General features: G+C 37.9%; 1 long non-coding RNA gene across 1 annotated transcript; it reads left to right on the top strand.

Moving 5' to 3' along the window:
* The first annotated feature begins 2694 nt into the window (after positions 1-2694).
* On the top strand, positions 2695-3696 carry LOC121881316. The gene is made up of 3 exons (XR_006091752.1): positions 2695-2742; positions 2878-2948; positions 3054-3696. It is a non-coding gene; the product is annotated as an uncharacterized LOC121881316 (long non-coding RNA).
* The last annotated feature ends 16825 nt before the right edge of the window (positions 3697-20521 follow it).

Raw genomic sequence — 20521 nt, 5'->3', positions numbered from 1 at the left:
GATTTTAAGCAAGTCCAATTTTCACTTTTAACCACATCAATAGCACAAATCTTTCTACAGGAGGTAAATATTCAAATTTCTTATCCCATGGAAGTAACTCAATACAAAAGGCAGTCATACTTTAATTTATTACTGAAGGGTGATAATGATTACGGTTGTTATTGCATCTTTATATTAGGGCTGCAACTAACAATTATTTTCATTATCATTTAATTTCTCGATTAGTTGTGTGGTCAGAAACTATCAGAAAATGGTTGTAAATATCAATCACTGTCTCCCAAAGCCAAAGATGACGTCCTCAAATGTCTTGTTTTGTTCCGACCAACAGTCCACAAACCAATAGATATTCAGTTTACAGAAGACTAAAGAAACCAGAAAATATTCACATTTGGGAAGCTAATTTGGACTTTTTTATTCTTAAAAAATGATTCAAAATGATTAATTGATAATCAAAATAGTTGCCATTAATTTTATAGTTGTCAACTAATCTATTAATTGACTAATCTTTGCAGCTCTACTTTATATCTGTTTTTCTTTTTTACTAAAAGTATATTGGTTATTCAATTATTTTTCATCTAATTTTGGTGTTTCTACTAATCTCTGCCTTTGTCAGTATCATTCATATATGTGGTTATACCATCTCATTATTCCATTCAAAGCATTTTGGTAGATAAGAAATTAGAGCCAACTGTTTCTATGACAATGCCCCTGACCCTCACCTCCATTCACACACACATCCACAAAGTGAATGTTGTGTCCTACACCACACCTACTGCATTGTCCTATAAATACACGTATACAAAAACATCCAGCAGATTTGACAGCCTTGATATGACATTTTCACAAGTCTTCAAAAGTGCAAGGCTAAAACAAACAAATAAATAAATAAATAAATAATGCACCTAAATTATAGAGAGATGACTGTGACAACACAAAGCCATCCAAGCATCCCTTCTCTTGGCACTTTGACACAGATCTGCGTCACCATGATGAACTGAAAGCATTCCGAGTCCACTAATAGCTCATGCAGCTGCATGCTCAAAGGAATTGTGTTTTCAGTGAACAGGTAATCTATGAGGTTGACCTATCACATAATAGGTTGTTCATGCTATATGCTACACTAGAGATCTACCACAATTGTTCATGTTTCACCAGAGGAAACAACTTGAAAGGACTGATTCATATGCTATGGTTACATTTATTGTTTCAGTGCTCCACTTCTCATCCACTCATGCCATGGCACATTAAGTCACAGGTCCGCATGGACTCACTCTCACAGTAGCCATCAGCTCCTCAAGATCTGATATGGAAGACGAGGTTTGCACTGCAATTTGAGTTATATATTTTTGGAAGGAATTAAGCCACAACATGAATACAAGCATTTAAAGAGACAGACAATGATCCATACACAGATTTTAGCATAGCTACATGGGCTTGTATCATAAATCAGAGTGAATCAGAGTGAGTTTAGTGTTGAAGCCAATGTAAATGGGCTTGGCACTTGTAAACAATGTAAACTTGGCACTTGTGACTGATTTCACAAAAGTTGCACTGTGCAAATGCAGCCTTACTGATGTCCTGTTATCACTGTACTCTCTTATTGTGAACAATACTCTCAACATCATTTTGAAGTTTATTCATGGCCTTGAGAATTATCTGGCTAATTGAATAACCCTTCTGCTTATGATGGCCCCTGGCACTAAATTGTCCCAGCTTAACAAAGTCTGCAATGCAGTTTGTTGAGGAGGACGGAAGAAGGTGACTTATTGTTAATAAGAATCATATTATCAGTGTAAATATATTCTCTCCAAAGGACTTTATATTGCTCTTGAATATGAACTTTTCCAATAATGTAATGTTAAATTAAATCTAAAGTTTAGTTGCTCTGTTCTGTGTTTGCTATGAAATAAAATACAACACAAAAAGTGGATCAAATAATTAGTCTCAGACATTTGGGGCTCTTTGGCTCAATTTTATGGCATGATAGAGAAAGCCTTTACATTATTACATTATTGTGGTAATTTATGTCTCAGTTAGAGAGGGGATGTAATGGATGATAGATGAATACACCTACTGCCTTCCAGCCTGGCCCTTCAAACAAACTAAGGAACAGTGTATTTTTGTCACAGTATGCTTACATTAACAGATGTTTCTCAAGAACAGAATTAATGTAATCTGAAGGACATTTTTGTTACAGGTGGTATTTTCCATCCATTTAAGAATCTGGCTGGCTGTATATTTTTCTTATTGTTCTTATTGTTGTTTAATTTAGAGGACTGTTGGTTTGCTAACAAGGTCATCATGTGATAAAAGAAGGTGACATGTGAGTGTTCACAGTGTGTTTACACTGCCCCAAGTGGCCAAAAAATTAAATTAATGCAGATTAAGTATTAATATTATATATATATATATATATATATATATATCAAATTACAAAAAAAAATGTATTTTCTCACTTAACCCCTGCAGTATATAGTCATACATACATGGTGTGGTTTTTAAATATGTAACTCTTAGAGTTCTTTCAACATTTTTTTAAATTCTATTTGTGGTTCTCACTGCATTAAACAACAACATTTTAAAGACTCAACGGCAATGTGTCTTTTGAGAAATGTGCTGTCACTGTTTTCATTAGAACTACTTTCTATCATAGAAATAAGTAGATCTCGCGAGAGTACAGAGCTCCCATGAGACTTTTAACGCACCTAAAACCTGTAATGCCGCGAAACGAGTGACTGTCAGGTATGTATTTATCACTTTGTGTAGGAAAAATATCCTGTTATATATTGTTAAAACACAAAGATGATCCGCAGCATCAGTAGATAAGAGTATAAGAGTACGTTCGATGAATGATGATTCTCTTCCTGATTTTTGTAGATTGGTAAAACGTGTTGTGTGTGTGTGATATCCCCGCCACGCTGAGGCCAAACACTGAACAGCAGTGCAGCGTAAGTGGTGATAAAGTAAACTGACAGATAGAATCATAGCATCATAGGGCTGTATGTTGACTATTTCACTAAACTGCCCTGTTTGTATGCTTCTGCTGCATTTAGAGGGGAGATAGAGTGCCGTGTTGAGTCCCAGGTGTGTTTGTCTAAGCACACAGGCTGCACACTGGAGTGCAAGTGAATTCATTATTTTCCATCTAAAAGTGTATTCTGAGTTCATGTAAGAGTGGTTATAAAATATATTTTGTTCATGAATATATATTTTTCTAAACTAATGTAATTTTCTGCAAGGTAGTGACATAAGTTGAGTGGTGGAGCAAATGTATTTATTTGTGTTGTATTTCTATTTTATTTTATTTATTTAAGAAGCGAGCCACTACTGTTGTCTATAGATACTTCATGTCTAGAGTTCATTAGATTCAGTTTTCTGTTGGAAAGCTTGAGATGGAGTCAGGCTACTATTAGCGTTAATGTACTGTGATATTCCAGGTGGCCTAACTGCACCATTGTTGTTTGCACTATAGTAGACAGTTAGGAGCAATGAACAAGTCATCATCAAGTTTTCATCAGGAAAATTGTTTCAGGAAAGTTGTTCATAGGAGAAATATCTGATTCTTTATTGTTTTCCCTGTTGTGAATTAAGTATAAAACACAGGAAAAGTGATATTATTTTGTTATCATTGTGATTATCTCAAACCCTCAAAATTAGAGTTAACGCTGTTCTTTATTGAGTGCAGTCGGGGAAATAAAGGACCCACAAAAAGAATTGTGCCCTGTGTCCGGTTCCATCATTTATGACCAGGCTACACAAATTTAAACCTTTTAATGAACAACATGGGTCAAAAATGACCTATATTCATTTTCAATATTTTTGATACGTAGCTGAATGTTTCATTGTATTATCTTTGAAGCAAAATTATGTCATCACCCAGGATTTTGAGAATTAATTAATTAGTTGCCATTAGTAATATAAGTCATTGTATTATTTATTATTTTTTCTGTCTTGCTATGTAGAGAAAAACATTTTTTATATGTCTAACTGAAATTTGCAGACATGGGTCAAAAATGACCCACCAGGATGAAAGTCAACAGTATGATTTTTTTCTAAAATATAATCATACTTGTTTCAATGAGTTGTTTTTACAACAAATCTGACTATACAAAATACAATCAATACTTGAAATGATTTCATTTATGACTTTCCCTTTATAATATACATAACCCTATAGCATATCACATAATTGATTAAGGTGTTATTGATCTGGATAGCGATTTTCATTACCATTAAGACTTAAATGAACAATACTGAAAGAAAACACTCTAAACTTAACAGTGTCGACATCCACTTGTATTCCTTTGTTGTTGTCTCATCATGGGAAATCATATCAAATAACCGCAGTGTGTTTGTGGCTGTGATCCTTACACTGAGAGCAACTGCTGACTTTTCAATCACTGCAGCGAACTGTGTTGATAGTCATGATGTGAAGCTGATCCCTCAGGCACATTCACTACAGTTGGACTCTGTGGGCCACAGTCGGGATCATCATCTTCAGAGGGCCATATTTTCCTGAACCCAGTGGTGCAGATCGTAGTCAAGTGCACTGTACCTAGCACACTTTTGGTATTGTCGTAGCCTTGGATACAGGGTGGGATCAGAAAGAATTATACATTATATTATCATACATTATAAGTGGGTGCGTGAGAGGCTGTGACAGTCATGGTCGATCATAATCGCTAATTTCATCCCCTTTAAACACAGGGCTTTCCCCATCATGACACATGGACAGTTTGGGAATCATGGAGAGTTTTCCTCAGAGGAAATGTATTGTTAGCTGGGACGTAAAAAGTTTCAAATATTAATACAGCAGCTCAAATATGCTGCCAAGAGCAGATGATGTCTTTTTTAAAGTTGAATTCACTTTTTTGGAGGTGCACTCATTCTTGGCACCAAGACTGCAGTGTGTCACTGGATTGAGATCGCCACACCCTCAACTATGCCTCTCCTCCCCCTGTGGCGCAGGGTAAGTCACCAAGATACCAAACCGGCACAGTCGAGGAAATAACTCCAGTCCACCCAGGAAGATAGCAGCTTGCTGGTGCGCCATTGCGCTTTGCGTCCTGTGCTGGCACAAAAATATAGGCCCAGATACGTCAGGCACTGAATCGGTTCTCTGAATTGCCTCCTCATCTTATACTTGTTACACCCAAATCTGGCATGACTTCGACCAGCCATGTCAACACTGTCAATAAGGAACAAAACACAATACAGTATTTTCAAGTGGACCTACGGTTATATTTTCAAACAACTGTATGCTATTTTATATTTTTACCTTACATTTACTTACTAGAATACAACAGGTCAGCTCTCTCTCTCTCACTTTACCAGCTAAAGCACCACAGGTCAGCAGCTAGCTAGCTAAAACACAGCAGGTCAAGCTATCTCAATAATGATTTTAAACATATAATTATTTTATTCTCACATCTTTCTAACCATTTATACATTTACAGAAGGATGTATATGAACATGATGTACTGTATATTCTGAGGCGGGTACAATAAAACTTACATGTGTCACACAGTTGTGTTAAAGCAGTCTTGTAAATAGGTGAAACTGTGACCTTGAGGGGAGCGGTCTACATAAATATGTTCCTAATTACAAATATGTAAACAAATCAAAAGTTCCTATCAAATTCCATTGAGAATACATACGGGTCAATTTTTGACCCATGTTGTGCATTTATGGGGTAGTGATACAAAAATATTTTTTATACAAAAATAAAATAACATTAAAATAAATGTTTGTGATGTTAGAAAATAACTTAGTTGATAAAATCTATAACATGCAAAGATATTTAACAAAATCATTTGCTCAGGTCACCTTTGACCTGTATTGTGCATCAGAGGGTTAATGCAATTTTTCCAGCACCATGAGTAGAATTTGAAATCTCAGATATCTTAAAACCCGGGCAAATAAAATCAAAAGTATCTGGACTGCCAGAAACCACTAGGGGTATGTAAGAAAACATACACTTGTTTGTATTATGGGTGAAACTGATATTGAGATTTAGTGCACGACTATAAAGGACTGCCCTGTTGGCTGAGCAAAAAGTGATGTGAGCATGTGACATCAATATTATTCATTGGTCAAGTGCTTCTTGCTATCAGTTTAGAATACATTAAGCTTGGTGATAGTAGGTGAACACCATTATCCAAAGTAAACTGCTTGTAATAATGATAAAAACTGATAAATGATAAAATGCTGTCTGTGTTGTTATACCTTCTTGATTCATAGCTTTACAAAAATGAACCATAATAAACTCTAAGTAGATTCTACAAGCAGATTTTATTTTGATGGGCGTTTTTGGAGCCATTTGTGGTGAAAAACTGTGTATATACTGTGTTCACTTTGCATTGATTCATAGCTGGACACAGCCTCCCAAGGCCCACCGTGTTCACTTGTTATGGAAACAGGGAGAGTACAGTACCTGTGGTCTTGTACGTTTCTGTGTCTCACAGTCATCACCAATATATAATCCTGGCAATCTGTATGTACTGGTTCAACAAGAGTGGACAGTAAAAGATAATGAGGCGACTAACTATGCATTTATGTCGACTACACATCTCCGATCTCCTCTATCTCATCTTTTATTCCCACTCTTTACTTTCTGTCTCTCTTGGTAACAACTCACACTATAGGCTCACCTTGCTGGTTGCCAGGCGGCTAATGAATTTTTCATATCCAGTCAGTGTATGGTACTACAGAGGAGTGGTGAAATCCTGACAGTGGAGCATGTGTGGGTGGGCATGTCAGTCTGTAGAGATGGAGGTATCAATTAATGAAAGTAGAAAGTGCAAACTATTAAAGCTTGGATAGCACAGACAGAGCAGTGCTAAACTCTGAACGCCATGGTACAAGGAAGAGTGAAGGATCAGGGATTCAACCTGCAATCCCAGGTATCAGCCTGGGGAAATTACACGGCGGCTCGGGATTGTTATCCCGCTCTGCTTAATGACAAAAGTAAATCTCTGCTACAATACTCCAGCTCACATTTAAATGAAAGAAATGCATAATGGAATCCAGTGTTCTGGCATGTAATGCATATGCAGCAGCTAGGTATACGGACAGGCTTACCCTAAGCATTACTCTATCTTTTCTTTCTCTGACAAAATTGCAAAAAGACAACAAATTAATGTTTTGTGCATCAGAGCGCTAGATGGATTACCAGCGTGTTCAATCAGGAAATTACATTTAACACAAACTTCATTTGACCTCACTTTGTTTTGCCCTGTGCCGATACCACTCTGTGTTAGAAGATAAAACTGCATGTGCAAAGATCCTGACACTGAGACTGTTTCTTTCATTCCCTCTGCTTCAAGCAGAGATGGATATATAAACACAGGGTTAACGTGTCTGTGGGATATAACCTTGAGAGGCACTGTATAGCTGCTCCTATATCTCTTTTCATCCGGTCTTATTGTGCAGTGGTGAGGAGGAAGAGATAAGGCAGCTCACTGAGCAACAGTGTAACACTGTAAGTGGAAGCACTCGAACATGAAAGGGTAGAAATATATGAAGGATTTGTAATTACAATAGGAATGATGTGGTCTTTTTGTGGTTGAATTACTGAACTACTGAATTTTAACTAAGGCAGTCTCATTAAGGAATATGTAATATCTTTTGAAAATTTCAGTGGAGAAGCCAATTAACTATATTTGGTCAAAATTGTTTACTAGTGGAAACATACAGTATTTATATTGACGAGGGTAGGTAAGGAAGGGTAAACATATTGTGAACATAGTGCGTACAGTTTCATACACTGTTACTACATTGTTTTTTTTATGGAGATTTTTTTTATTACTTTCAGTAAATATGTTGATATGTATAGTTTGTGTATTGAACTTTCAACAAGATAGGTCATTGATACTCATTCCAAAACGACCCATATGAGTGTTTTTTTCATCTGTTGCCTGTATTGGCAGAAAGATATCATTCGTCAGTGCCTTCCAAAACTTTTGGTCTGGTTAAGCTAAAGCTACAGTCTGTAAGTTTTTTCTTATTTTTTAGTTTAAATATGCTTCAAAGCATATCTTATCAATCAATACGTGAATGCACTTCTGATCTACAACTGCTCTAGTATCGAGGCTCCAAGCTAGCATTAGCTGCTGGAAGACGTTGCAATGGCCGACTCACAGGCTAGCAACCTCCTGATACCCGCGTTAGTTGAATGCAAGAGTTCCCTTACCTCCAGTCCACGGGGAGAAATCAATACATCAGGTGCGTACAACCATGAGGATGCCGAGGTGAAGGGCTTGATGGAGCATTGTCAAAGTCATCTTTTTGCCTGGGGAACACCTGCAATGTTGCAAGTGGCCTCTAAAGGCTTATCTTGATTGAGGACGTCCAAAATAACAGTGAGAACTCACACAGTGGATTGGTGACTAAAATTTATGATATACCTCGAGTCCCTGTATCGTCCCATTAGTCACAATTGTGACCAACAAAATATTTCTTCATGCTACGAGTAACATGGACTACATATTATTTCAAAATAATATATCAATATTACACCCTTCCAAGATTGTATCTAAAGTACCATAAATGTTTTATATAGTCTTCTGTCTTGGAGCTTTGATGATTCCTTCCTCACTTCAAAGTGCATCCAAGAAATGTGACTGTGGTCACGTGACTATTTACACTGAAGGTGTGACACTGCTCAGATCTCATCAACACAAGCTGATAATGTATTATACATGAACATTGCACTTATAAACCAGTAGAAACTACATTTATAGCCTGAAGAAAGGGAAAGTTTTTAATGGAGAGAGAAGTCACTACAACCAAACAGAAAACTACCTAAGATATAAAGACACTGGAGATAAAAATCAGACCACTATTATTGTATAAGCACACCATAAGTAAGCAAACTCCAGCAGCTGTGACACTACAAAGGTAGAGAAACAGATCAGAGTTAAATTGCTATGATCTAGTCTCTCTAGAAATAAACAGCCGATGTAAATGCTAATCAGCACTCTGCCTGTCAAACAAGTCAGAGCAGCTGTTGTTTTACAGAGCAAGCATAGGACAAAAGTGTTAATGATGCTGCAGTAGCTGTTTACAAGAGACTATATTACTGCACAACACACCTAAAATATACAAATGAGCGACAAATTAGAGGAAATAAACATAATGTGTCTTAGTGTAGTGTTGGTTCATATCAAGCTTCTAGAACAGTTTCAGTGCCCTTTACCATAGATCCTACAAGTCTCTGAAGGAGGGATCTTGTAAAATAGTGTAGCAGTACACAAGCACAACACACCTCAGTTTTAACTCCTTTCTACTGTCATATTATTCTATCTATCTATTAGCACCAAAGCATGTGTTTGGTCGAACATCAAATGGGCAAACACACCAGAGTTTGTTTGAACCGCACCAAACAGGTTAGATGTGAAAACACCCTAATCACACATAGGTGTTCAATTGGGTTAAGCTGGGGTCTCATTTATAACCATGGCTATGCACAAAATGGGGCCTGAAAGAGGCGTATGCCACCTCCCACGCAAAAGTTGTGATCTATAAAAACAAACTTGATGGGAGAATGTGCACACCTGTACGTAAACTCTGACCCATGCGTATGAACATTTTGAAGACAGGGGAGATCGGTGATGCAGAGGGTGAGGTGGTGATTTGAAGCCACATTGTATAATAATCCTCTCACACATTTAATTGTACTTAATATCAAACAGTAATTATGGATCCACATTATCAGAAACATTCAAACCAGCAGTGTTATCTGTACGTGCTTGTAGTGAGCCATAATTATTCCATAAGCATGTCTAAATTTGAGAAGCAATAATCCAACTCAAATCTTAAATCAAAGTCCACCCAACATTTCATCAGTGCTGTCTCACCTGGAGCACAGAGGAGAGAGTCAGTTGTGGAGCAACACAGCAGCTGCTGAAATGAATGATGTCAGGATGTGACAGGTGGCAGGATTCTGCAAAGTCTGGCTTGACTTTCTCCAATATCACCTAAGCATGAATATACTGATTCCTTTTTACCTCAACCACGTTAACTAACTGATGAAATTATCATCATCTACTGTAGAAATCCAAGATATCATCAAATAACTTAACTTAAACAAACGTAACTTAAAAATAATTGCAGGACAGAGCGTTAATAGAATTTAACATATAACATAACATATAAGTTTAGTTTCCATATAGTTTCTGTGTGTGAAGTCACTGCAGTGAACACGACTGTGTTGTCAAGTGCAGAGAGCACACTGGAGACACCGCGGCATCTGCCACACACACTCTGCCTTCTCCAGTCACTTCACCGCCACATCCTCACCACCTGCACTCACTGTGTGAATTAGAGAAACACCTGTATGCTGGATTTTGGAGTAAATATAAATGAATACAGTATTTATTGTATTGTAGATATTGAGTGTGTGGTGTAAAAACTACTTTAAACTGGCTAACTGGGAGCTGACCCGCTGCAGGGTGTCCCGTAAGAAACTTAACCAGAGATGTCTGACTTTACAATCCACAGGAATGTTTATTGAAGTTGTATGTGGTTGTTTTGGGTTACACACATAAGTCCAAGAAGTCAGAAAATGGGGAAATAAAATGGTAACAGTCTGTTCGTGAGAGGGCCTGATACGCTGACTCTTGACACTTTTTTGGCCAGGCGTCTAAAGACAGAGAGATTGATTGGTGTGGCAAAAGAAACACATGTACATCAATATTCATGAATACTTTGGCATCAACCATTTATGGTTGAATGTGGGTGTGTAGAGGGCATGATATGAGGGTGATCCACGTGCGCACATTTCCAGATGGACTGTGATTTATAAAGGGAAAAATACATGTATTCGTGCATATGCACGGTTTTATAAATCTGATTATTTTTTGGTGCACAACATTTTGGGATTTGGTTGCACGTACACTTTTAGCATGGATCCTACTAAAAGTGTAGTAGTAGTTGGACATTTAATCAACACATGCAATTAAAAAGACAAATACATCTGATTGACAAGAGCCGTGACACTGTTTACATAAAAGTTGGTAAACTCTTTAAGTAAGTGAGACCCCTGGTGACTGTGAAGGCCATAGCAGAGAGAGAGGCTAACTGCCCTTGTTGGGCATGCTTCCTTGTGGTCAAACAAAGATACCCAAGGGCCGGTTATTTAGGTTTAGTGAGCTAATTAGGGTTCGGGTAAAAAGATCAGGGTTGGAGCCAATCAGAGGCAGAGTAGGGGCAGGTCTTCATGGAAGACATACTAGGTAAGCATGCCCGACAAGGGCATTTAGTCTCTACCTCATGGTATATGATTCATTTAATTTTCATACTCATCAAACCATTCAGTGACCCTTTCCTCAATTGGAAATTGAGGTCAAATGGGCGTGTTCAGCTCTTTTATACATGTCACAGAGCATGACAGGATGTTAATTGCTTATCTGTATCATGCAATACACCTATATGTCTGTGGACGCATCTGCATTGGTTTTGGTCCAACATGTTACAAGTGAGGAGAGGTTCAGGTGGGCATTTCATCGTGGTTTGCATTTTGATCATAGAGAAAACCAAGTGATTATCTGAGAAACATATATTAAAAAAACACATAACAAAACTTCATAACATTCCTCAGAATTAATAAAAAGAAATCTTTCTGGAGAATTTGAACCTAAATATAATGCATGCTGGGAAGTATGCAATTAAGCTAACAATGTCTCTAAACAACTTGATTTGATGAGTTAAGTGAATGAACAGTTGGACATTTAATCAACGCATGCATTGTGTAATATCTGAGTTACCTGAACTCTTTCACTGTGTGATGAATCACAACTAAAGATTTGAAGATGCTGAAGCAAGAGACTGGCTCAGTTTGTTGCCACAACCTGAAATGTATATTTCTAAATTGTAATCCAACCAATTTGTAATCCCTATTTATGCCAAAAAAATAAAAGTTGGTGTTTTTACAGTGCACCCAAAGTTTCAAGGATGTCTGACTGAAAAATTACATGTAAAGATGTAACAATTACTAGGGCTGAATAACAGAAATGACCCTCTTGCCAAAATCTAAGAAAAATACGTGCAGGATCTCTGGATTTTTAGCATGTGTGTCTGTGATACTGAAAACTATTGTATGCACCGAAACAGAGACACCTTCTCCAAACTCACATGAACACTCCCACACATCCGTCATAGATATGGGCTAGTCTGACCTTAAATTTCCATTAATACAGGCATATAACTCATTTAACTTTTCACCTGCAGTGGTTTCTTTTCATGATAAAATGTCAGCTTACAGTTCAGCTGTGTGGCAGGATGCTTAATTCTCTATTGTTGGAATTGTGTTTTGTTTTTCCATCTCAAATTTGTGTACTTTTGAGAAGAAGTGTTGCTCTACTAAAATATTACCACATAATCTCAAAACTATGAAATAATAACTCTACAAAATATTAATAAACGCCATTTTATGATTAATTATTTGCAGTTGTGTCTTTAAAACCAAGCTTAATTTATAACGAGAAATCCTGGATGTTGAGTGGAAGCAATAAGCACAGGAAAACCTCCAACCCTTGTCATGACAGAGTATTTTGCTTTGTTGTTTTACCCAATAAAGCATGATATATAACATAGGGGGTGGAGAAATTCACAGAAACACCCTGCAATATAATGTAATCCCATGCAACAACATTACATCTCCAATTGACTGCAGGGCTATTGCATTGGACTGGTTAAAAATTCTATGTTTTTGCGTCTATCTAAAAGAATGAAGCTAATTGCTTTAGCTGAGAACTCATTAATGTGTTGCATTAGAGATAGATAAAGAAGTGTGAAGCCAAGTGTGAAGTGAAGCCAGAAAGTGTTGGTTTGTTTATGAAATATCACAAATTACAAGTAAGTCATCCTAAAAAGGTGGAGCAAAACATCTACACCTTAAACATTTCAATCTGTTATTAAGTCATTTTTATGCAAACAGGGTGAAATGTTTTCATTTGTTTCCTGTACAAAGTCCTTTTTTTGTTACTGTTGGAGAATTTTGTGTCATTTCAATGATACGGGTACTATGATCTGCCTAATTATATCTTGTTTCAAGCTTTTGGCAAATTCCTGAAACAAAAAACCTGAACCACAAACAAAGTGCAATTATCTCACTGCATGAGCAAAGTAAGAAGACTTTTGTTATGTGGTTATGATTTGTTGATATTAAAAAAGATTTTAGTAAATACAGAAAAACAACCCAGTGGAGTGATTAAAAGATAGAGAACAAGAAAACAGACTGAAAATATGCCAAAGAGACTTTCTGGGCTTCTTGTGGAAGATCAGAGCTGAGCTTCAAAATTCAAAATTCTCAAAGTCTTCCATCATCATCTCTCTCAAAAGTTGAAAGCCAAAATTCATTATTGAGAGTTGACAGTGTAAACTTTGGTGTACAACATGTTTTGGGGGCAGATTTGAATGAAATCTGGTGTAGCCGTTGATTTTTTTTTTTTTTATAGTTTTTGTACACATATTCAGTGGGAATTGAACAGCTTGACACTTTCAACACAGACTTCTGCAAATATGTGAAAGACTGACTTCAGAATCGGAATGTTAAATAAATCGGATCAAACACGTCTCTTGTTTTCTGTTGCATCTTCAAACCGCAAGAGGCATGCCTTCATTGCCTCCGTGTAGATTTCATGCATGTGTCAACCCTGTGCATGAAAAACATCTTATCATCGTTGTACAAAAGGCAGCTTCTGAAGGGATGCTTGTGGGCTTCTTAGGTCTCTGCTGTTTTCCTTCTTCCCCCAGCGGAGAACACCGTCTGTCTAGCGGCTGTCTTCCTCTCTGTCAGGAAGCCCGTGTTGGATGGAGTGACGCCGAAGGCTTGTTTGCAGTCACCCCGTGGGGGGAACGTAATGTGAAATAAGAGGCGTCTGAGCTGTTAGAAGGGCTAAGGAGGGATCACACTATGTGACTGCGCTATAGTTTAAAACCCTTAAATCCCTGGGGAGTAGTGCAGAGTCAGCTCCGCAGCCTTGTAAAGTCTGCAGGTCTCACTCTCGCAATGCAAAGTCTGCTTGTAGGAACACGGCGGCATAATGCAATCCCTGGTGAAGCTTAAGTGGAGGCTCCTGAGGGGACAACAAAAGGTTTACAGCCAAGTGAGTTACTGTATCCAGTGAAAATGGCCTGCCTGCAATCTGACTTCATAGTGCATTAATGACATTGTTGCTGTCGACCTCCATTGGTGTCAGTTAACATGAAAAGATTTCCTCTCTGTCCAGCCATAAAACCTTTTTAGCCCTGGAATGCAGCCACAGAGAGAGGACAGTAGGAAGGAGAAAGGGTCAAATTAAGTCTAGACACTCAGTATTCATTCATTATTTTCTTATGAATTGGATCTCCCAATGTAGACATACAAACAAGGGACATTTGTTTTCATCCTGAGCACAAATGTCTTTGAAACTGTCCCTCACAGGAATAACACAACAGGCTTGTAATAAGAAGTGTTTACAGTACTAAAAGGACAGAGGATGGAAGAGTGTTCTGATTCCTTTTTAAAGCCCTGTACATGTTGTACAGTCTGATGGATTTTTCTGCAAAGATTCTGTGTTAGGATTTTAAAAGGAAGTGGCCCTGCCTTATGAGAATAAATATAGATTGAGAAAACAAGTATGACAGTCATACTACAACCACCAGAGACATTCCAGCAAACGTGCAATTTGTAGCAATTTTACAGTTAACAAAATGTCTGAGTATACATTGGGAGCATGAAAAGAAATGTAACATCACACAAAAGCTTTTATACCTCCTGTCTAAGCTGCTTTTATACCTCATATATATATAAATATTAATATGTTTTAAAAAGTCTATAGATATAATTTTTTTGTTTTTTGTTTTGTCTTTCTTTGTTTTTGTTTTTTATGACATGGAATCATGTGCTGTGTGCACTCAGTGCACCTCCACTGGCGTGGGAGCTTCTACTTTGGTTCTTTTTATGCAATTAATCAAACCAACAAATGGTGTTCTGTGATGGCAGTTGTTAAAAACATCACTTCCCTAAATATTAAACCCATTTACATTAGAAGGGCCTCTCATTAATTGCTGCCAAAATGGCATAAATGTGTCCACATTATTTCTGCATTCTCAGTACAATACTTAAGAGAACACAGCCTGACATTTGTGAATAGAATCATTACTGATGACAGGAAAGCAGGGGGCTGCATATTCAGCATCTGGACATTAAATGAAAGCCTTTCAGTATTTGCATTCAGATAGTACATCGCCAGTGATGGAGAGTATGTTCACACTTACTTAAACCCTATATTTATGTACAATTTTGAGGTACTGACAGGTGCATAGCTGTGGGTGGGCCTAGGTGGGCCTGAGTCCACCCACTTGACACTCAGGCCCACACAATAAGGCTTCCTTTTCTGGATGATCACTGGATCATCCAGTGAATAGCAGTCAATGAATACTGTTTCAATTATATGACTATGCAACCAATAAAAATAAAACAATTCTTGTTTCTCGTTTCTTCTTGAGTGGCAATGCATTTCGCAAATGCCAGATTGAGATCAGCCCCTCCTCTTTCACTCAGTGTACAGCCCACGCATCACACAGAGGAACAGAAGCCTACTTTCCATTAACTATCCACTTTTAATGTAGGTAATGTAGGTGAAACAAAGCAGTTTGCTTAAGTTTGTCCCAAAAAAGATGTTGTGAGGAGCAGGAGGAAGATAATTCAGCTTAGTCTTGATTTGAGCTCTGCATTTGACATTGTGGGTCACTCTATCCTATTGGATTGCCTTGAAAAGTGGGTTGGCATCAGGGGCACAGCTCTAGACTGATTTAAATCCTATTTATCAAACAGAACTTTCTCAGTAGTCATGGGAAATGCCTCCTCTTCTGTGGTCCCTGGGACCTGTGGTGTTCTCCACGGCTCCATCCTTGGTCCTTTGTTGTCCTACATATATGCTGCCACTAAGACATATACATAAACACAAAATCCAGTACCACTGTTATGCAGATGACCCACAAATTTATGTTGAGTTAAACACCAGTGAGGAAGGCAATTTTCTTCATCTTTTATCTTGTCCGACAGATATAAAGTGCTTGATGTCCTAAAACCTTCTCCAGCTAAATGAAAACAAATCAGAAATAATTCTCTTCAGTCCCCCAAAGTCCATCCCTATTTTACAGAAACAGTTTGGATTCTTGTTACAAATATCAAACCTGCACCCCTTCTACAACCAGAATCCTGGGTGTAATATTTGTCAGTGACATTTCGTTTGAAAAACAAATTACAAACGTTGTTCAGTCATGTTTTTATCAATTAAGGAGCATCTCAAAAATCAGGTCTTTTCTCTCTGGCCTGATTTTGAGAAGGGCATGCATGCTTTTATTTCATCTTGGTTAGATTACTGCAATTCATTGTATTCAGGGTTAAGCCAAGAAAACAAAACAAAATAAAACAAACAAACAAACAAACAAACAAACAAAATGCAGCTGCTCAGCTTTTAACAAATACTAGAAGACAAGATCACATCAGCCCTGTTTTATCCTCTCTTCACTGGTTACCAGTAAATTTTAGAATTCATTTTAAGAGTTCGTGGATCACATTTAAAGCACTTCCTGGTTCAACTCCCAGCTACATTGCTGAATTGCTGCTCCCCTATGAGCCAGAGCATGGCCTCGGATCCTCGGGCTGGGCTCTGCTGGCTGTTCTTAAGTCCCAGCTCAAGACTAAAAGTGACTGGGCTTTTGCAGTCAGGGCCCCTCAGCTCTTTAAGTCCCTGCCCGAGAATCTGAGGCTTGCAGGGTCGGTGACATCTTTTAAATCACTTCTCAAAATGTATCATTAAAAAAAGCCTTTTATTAATTCTACTATATTGTTTTATTTCCAACATATCTTACCTGTTTTAATTATTACTGTTGTTTTTTCTTTTTATCTTTATTGTTTGGGATTTTATTCCTCTTCATTTTTGTATTATTTTAATTGCCTTATTTTACTTGCCTCAGTCCTGAAATGTTGAAATCCTGGTTCAACCATGTAAAGCACTTTATAAGTTTGATTTGAAAAGTGCTGTATAAATAAAGTTTATTATTTATTATTATAATAAGTTCAGCAATCATTCTAAACCCAGACACCAACTCCTGCTATTATATTTGAAATGCCCAAGAATGAATATAAACCACATTTTACTATAGTGTTCATTTTTTCCAGGCTCTGCTTGGCCCAGCACTGAAGATGTACAAGCCCCATCAGACTTGCTCACTATAGATGAACCCGTGACCCAGCCCAAATACAGTTAATTTCCAGCCACCACTATAGCAGACAAAGCTAGGAGTTTTTCTGCCGATGGTAAGAAAGATTCCCATGGCTAGAGTCCAGCACTTAACGGGATGTCGTGTTTTGTAAGGCATGTTACCCTTTCCCTGAAACAGCCATTGAGAGCCTATTCATTAAAACTGGCTTCAAAGACTGGAAACATCTTTCCCAATTTTGTGGGAACACGTGGGTAGCAGGGTACATGCTACAGGACTGGGCAGAATTGAAGGATACAATTTTTGTATCCTTCAATTTTTTTCAGCCAGGACAGGGAAATATTATCAACCAGCTGACCAACAATGCTATCAACAGGTTGTTTGTGGAAAGGAATAGAGAGCACAATAAATTTGTAATAGATCTTGTTTTATTCTGTGCAAAACAAAGCCCGTTAAGGCTGCACGATATATCGTTTCAGCATCGACATTGAGATGTGTGCATGTGCAATAGTCACATTGCAGGATGCACAATGTCAAGTAAGGCAAATTAACTCAAACATACCATGCTACAACTTTTGATGTGCTCTGGTGAAGGGGTGCATTTCTTCAGTTTATCAAACAACCAAAGCAGGCCCAAGTAGTCGCCCACCATAACCTGAAAATGAGCACTGCCTGTTTTGGTTGTTCAAGTGCACCCCTTCACTAGAGCACATAGCAAACTGATCACTGTGCATGCAGAGTCTGCATGTCACCTTCCCATAAACATGCATGCGACATGGCTACTGTGACAGATAATGTTGCCTGGATGCTAGAGGCTAGGGATGTGCAGAGGGCCCAGTATTTGTATTCGTATCTGTATTTGTTGAGGCAGCAAAATTATTTGTATTTGTGTTTGAATAAAAGTGAGAAGAGGCTTAAAAATCCTGCTTTTGTTTTTATTACGGTTTTAATTTTAGAAAATTAAACTGTTACAATAAGTGTTCATGAATAACATACCTTACGAAGGAGGTCCCCACACCGGGTCTCGAATTGGAGTCTCTCAGATCATAGACGACTGCGCTGACTACTGAGCTAAAACTTTACTGATCATTTCATTGCAGACAGACCTCTACCTATTTATACAGCCATAACACAGAGACAGCACACCATGTAACGTGTAGGAAAGGACTTCAAAGGCAATTCTTGCCTTGCACTTTTCATTTATTGCCTATTTTTTACAAACTAACTGTGTGGAAAGGAGAAGGGGAACAACAGGTTATGGAGGGTCCCTTGGGAGCACTTTGCTTGTGTCAGTAGCTCAGATTTATCTCTGGGGAACACCCCCAACTCCAGGGGTGATGTCCAAATTTTTGTATGAAACAAATATTTGTAAAAAAAAAAACCAAATCACTATTTGTGCTTTGCTGAATAATGGATTTGCATTCAGGCACACCCCTACTAGAGGCTGGTGTTCAGTTACAAGAGGCGGCTTTTGAGTGTGTATTTTCCTGTTATTAGCGGCACCTCGTCCTGGTGCCAGTTAAAAGTTAAACAGTTACTGTCACGGGGCTGGTCCGTGCCCTAATGTTAGCAGTATGACTGTGCAGCAGTGCAGTATATGTACGGTCTAGACTGTTTGTTGGTGAATAAATGCTACAACTCCTCAAGACTCCAGCCAAGTTCCTGTGTCTTGCATGCTACCTGCTGATTAAAACGAAGGGAGTTATCCCTGAAGTTAGCATGTGAAGTTAGCCTCTTGTGACCGAGCATAAATGAGCTACACTGGTGCCCATGGGAACCTGACCTCACCTAAGGTGGACTGACCTTTAAGGTGGACCAGCTATTCTCATTTTAGTGGCAATCTCAGCCGCTCCTAAACAGAAATGTCTGGCTGCTGAGTCTCTCCTGAGCTTTGCTCAACTGCTTCAATTGTCAGTTGGATAAAACCTGGCATCATAGGATCACTGATGACATACACACTGAACTGTTTGTCCCTGCTCTCCCTTGACAAAGAACTGACTGAATCATTGGACTATTATTAAATAATTTCAGTGTTCAACATTAAGCCCTGTCGTCTCCTGCTGTAATCATCAAAAGTAAGCTAATTTATAATTTCGGAATGTAGTAGCCTATTGCCTATTAGCATATTATTGTTTATTGAGTATAGTTTTTGTTGGGTGTACAAATGGATTTTATACTGATGTTGCTGCGTCTGCCATCTGTGTGTGCGTGTGTGTATATGTGTGAGTGTGTGTGATTTATGTGGCCACTGTGTCAGGGTATGTTCAAGTGTCATTTTAACGTTACATAGCATGTTGGTGCTGCTGTACCTCTATCCATATGCTGCACTGTTGTGTCTGTCAGCTGTGTGTGTGTGAATATGTAGCTGCGGTGAAAGGCAATACAACGTTGTTAATGCTTGTCTTGGTGCCTGTAACATTGCCTCTAATGATGTATAAGGCTTGTATGATTAAACTGCGGTGCATTCAGGCAAGTATAGTTCTAATGGCCTATTTTGGTTAACATATGCGTTTCAGAACCTATCAAGTATGATTGGTCTTGGACGGGCTATGACCACCTGACTTTCTCTGTGCCCACCCACACTGTGATTTCTGCCTACGCTACTGGGTACTGATACATACTGATTTCCATTTTATGTTACTTTGTAGGCTTTACTCCATTTTAGATGGAAATATTGTACTTTTGGCTCCACTGCATTTATCTAACAACTATAGTTACAAACAATTTCAGACAAAAATGTCATCCAACACATATCATGAGCTTATAAAATATGATGTTATTGATTATACTACCAAACACAACTACCTACAACATTAAAAGGCTGCTTACAGATTAATGTGTCAGTTTGAATCACCCAATAATACAAATTACATAGTAAAGTATATAAAAGGGGGGAATCTACATGGGAATTTATGTTTTTATATTTTACAGACACAGTTTTAAATGCAGTGAAAAGAAATACATTTTCCAATTTCTTACTCTGTGCTCTAGTGTCAGTTGTTTGGTTATTTCTTGGCATTTACCAAATGTATGTAAAAAAAACAAAAAAACATTTTGGAGTATTTGTATATCAAATTACATTTTTTTTATCTTCCTGTAAAATGTAACAACATTTTTGATGATTCATACTGAACTGGGGTATACATACATTTATCCAATCAAATGTGACGTGGAGCACTTAACTAACCCCACCTATGGTATAACCTGCATTTGACTGTTAGCTTTTAAGTCATAGCAGAGGTGTGTCTTTGGTTGTAAGTTTTCAAAAAAGTCAATATCAAAAAGACATGCAGTGAGAGAGACACAG

The sequence above is a fragment of the Thunnus maccoyii genome, chromosome 16, assembly GCF_910596095.1.
Source record: "Thunnus maccoyii chromosome 16, fThuMac1.1, whole genome shotgun sequence".
NCBI classification, from domain to species: Eukaryota; Metazoa; Chordata; class Actinopteri; order Scombriformes; family Scombridae; genus Thunnus; species Thunnus maccoyii.
The sequence above is the reverse complement of the archived record's forward strand: the minus strand, read 5'-3'. Positions and strand labels throughout refer to the sequence as shown.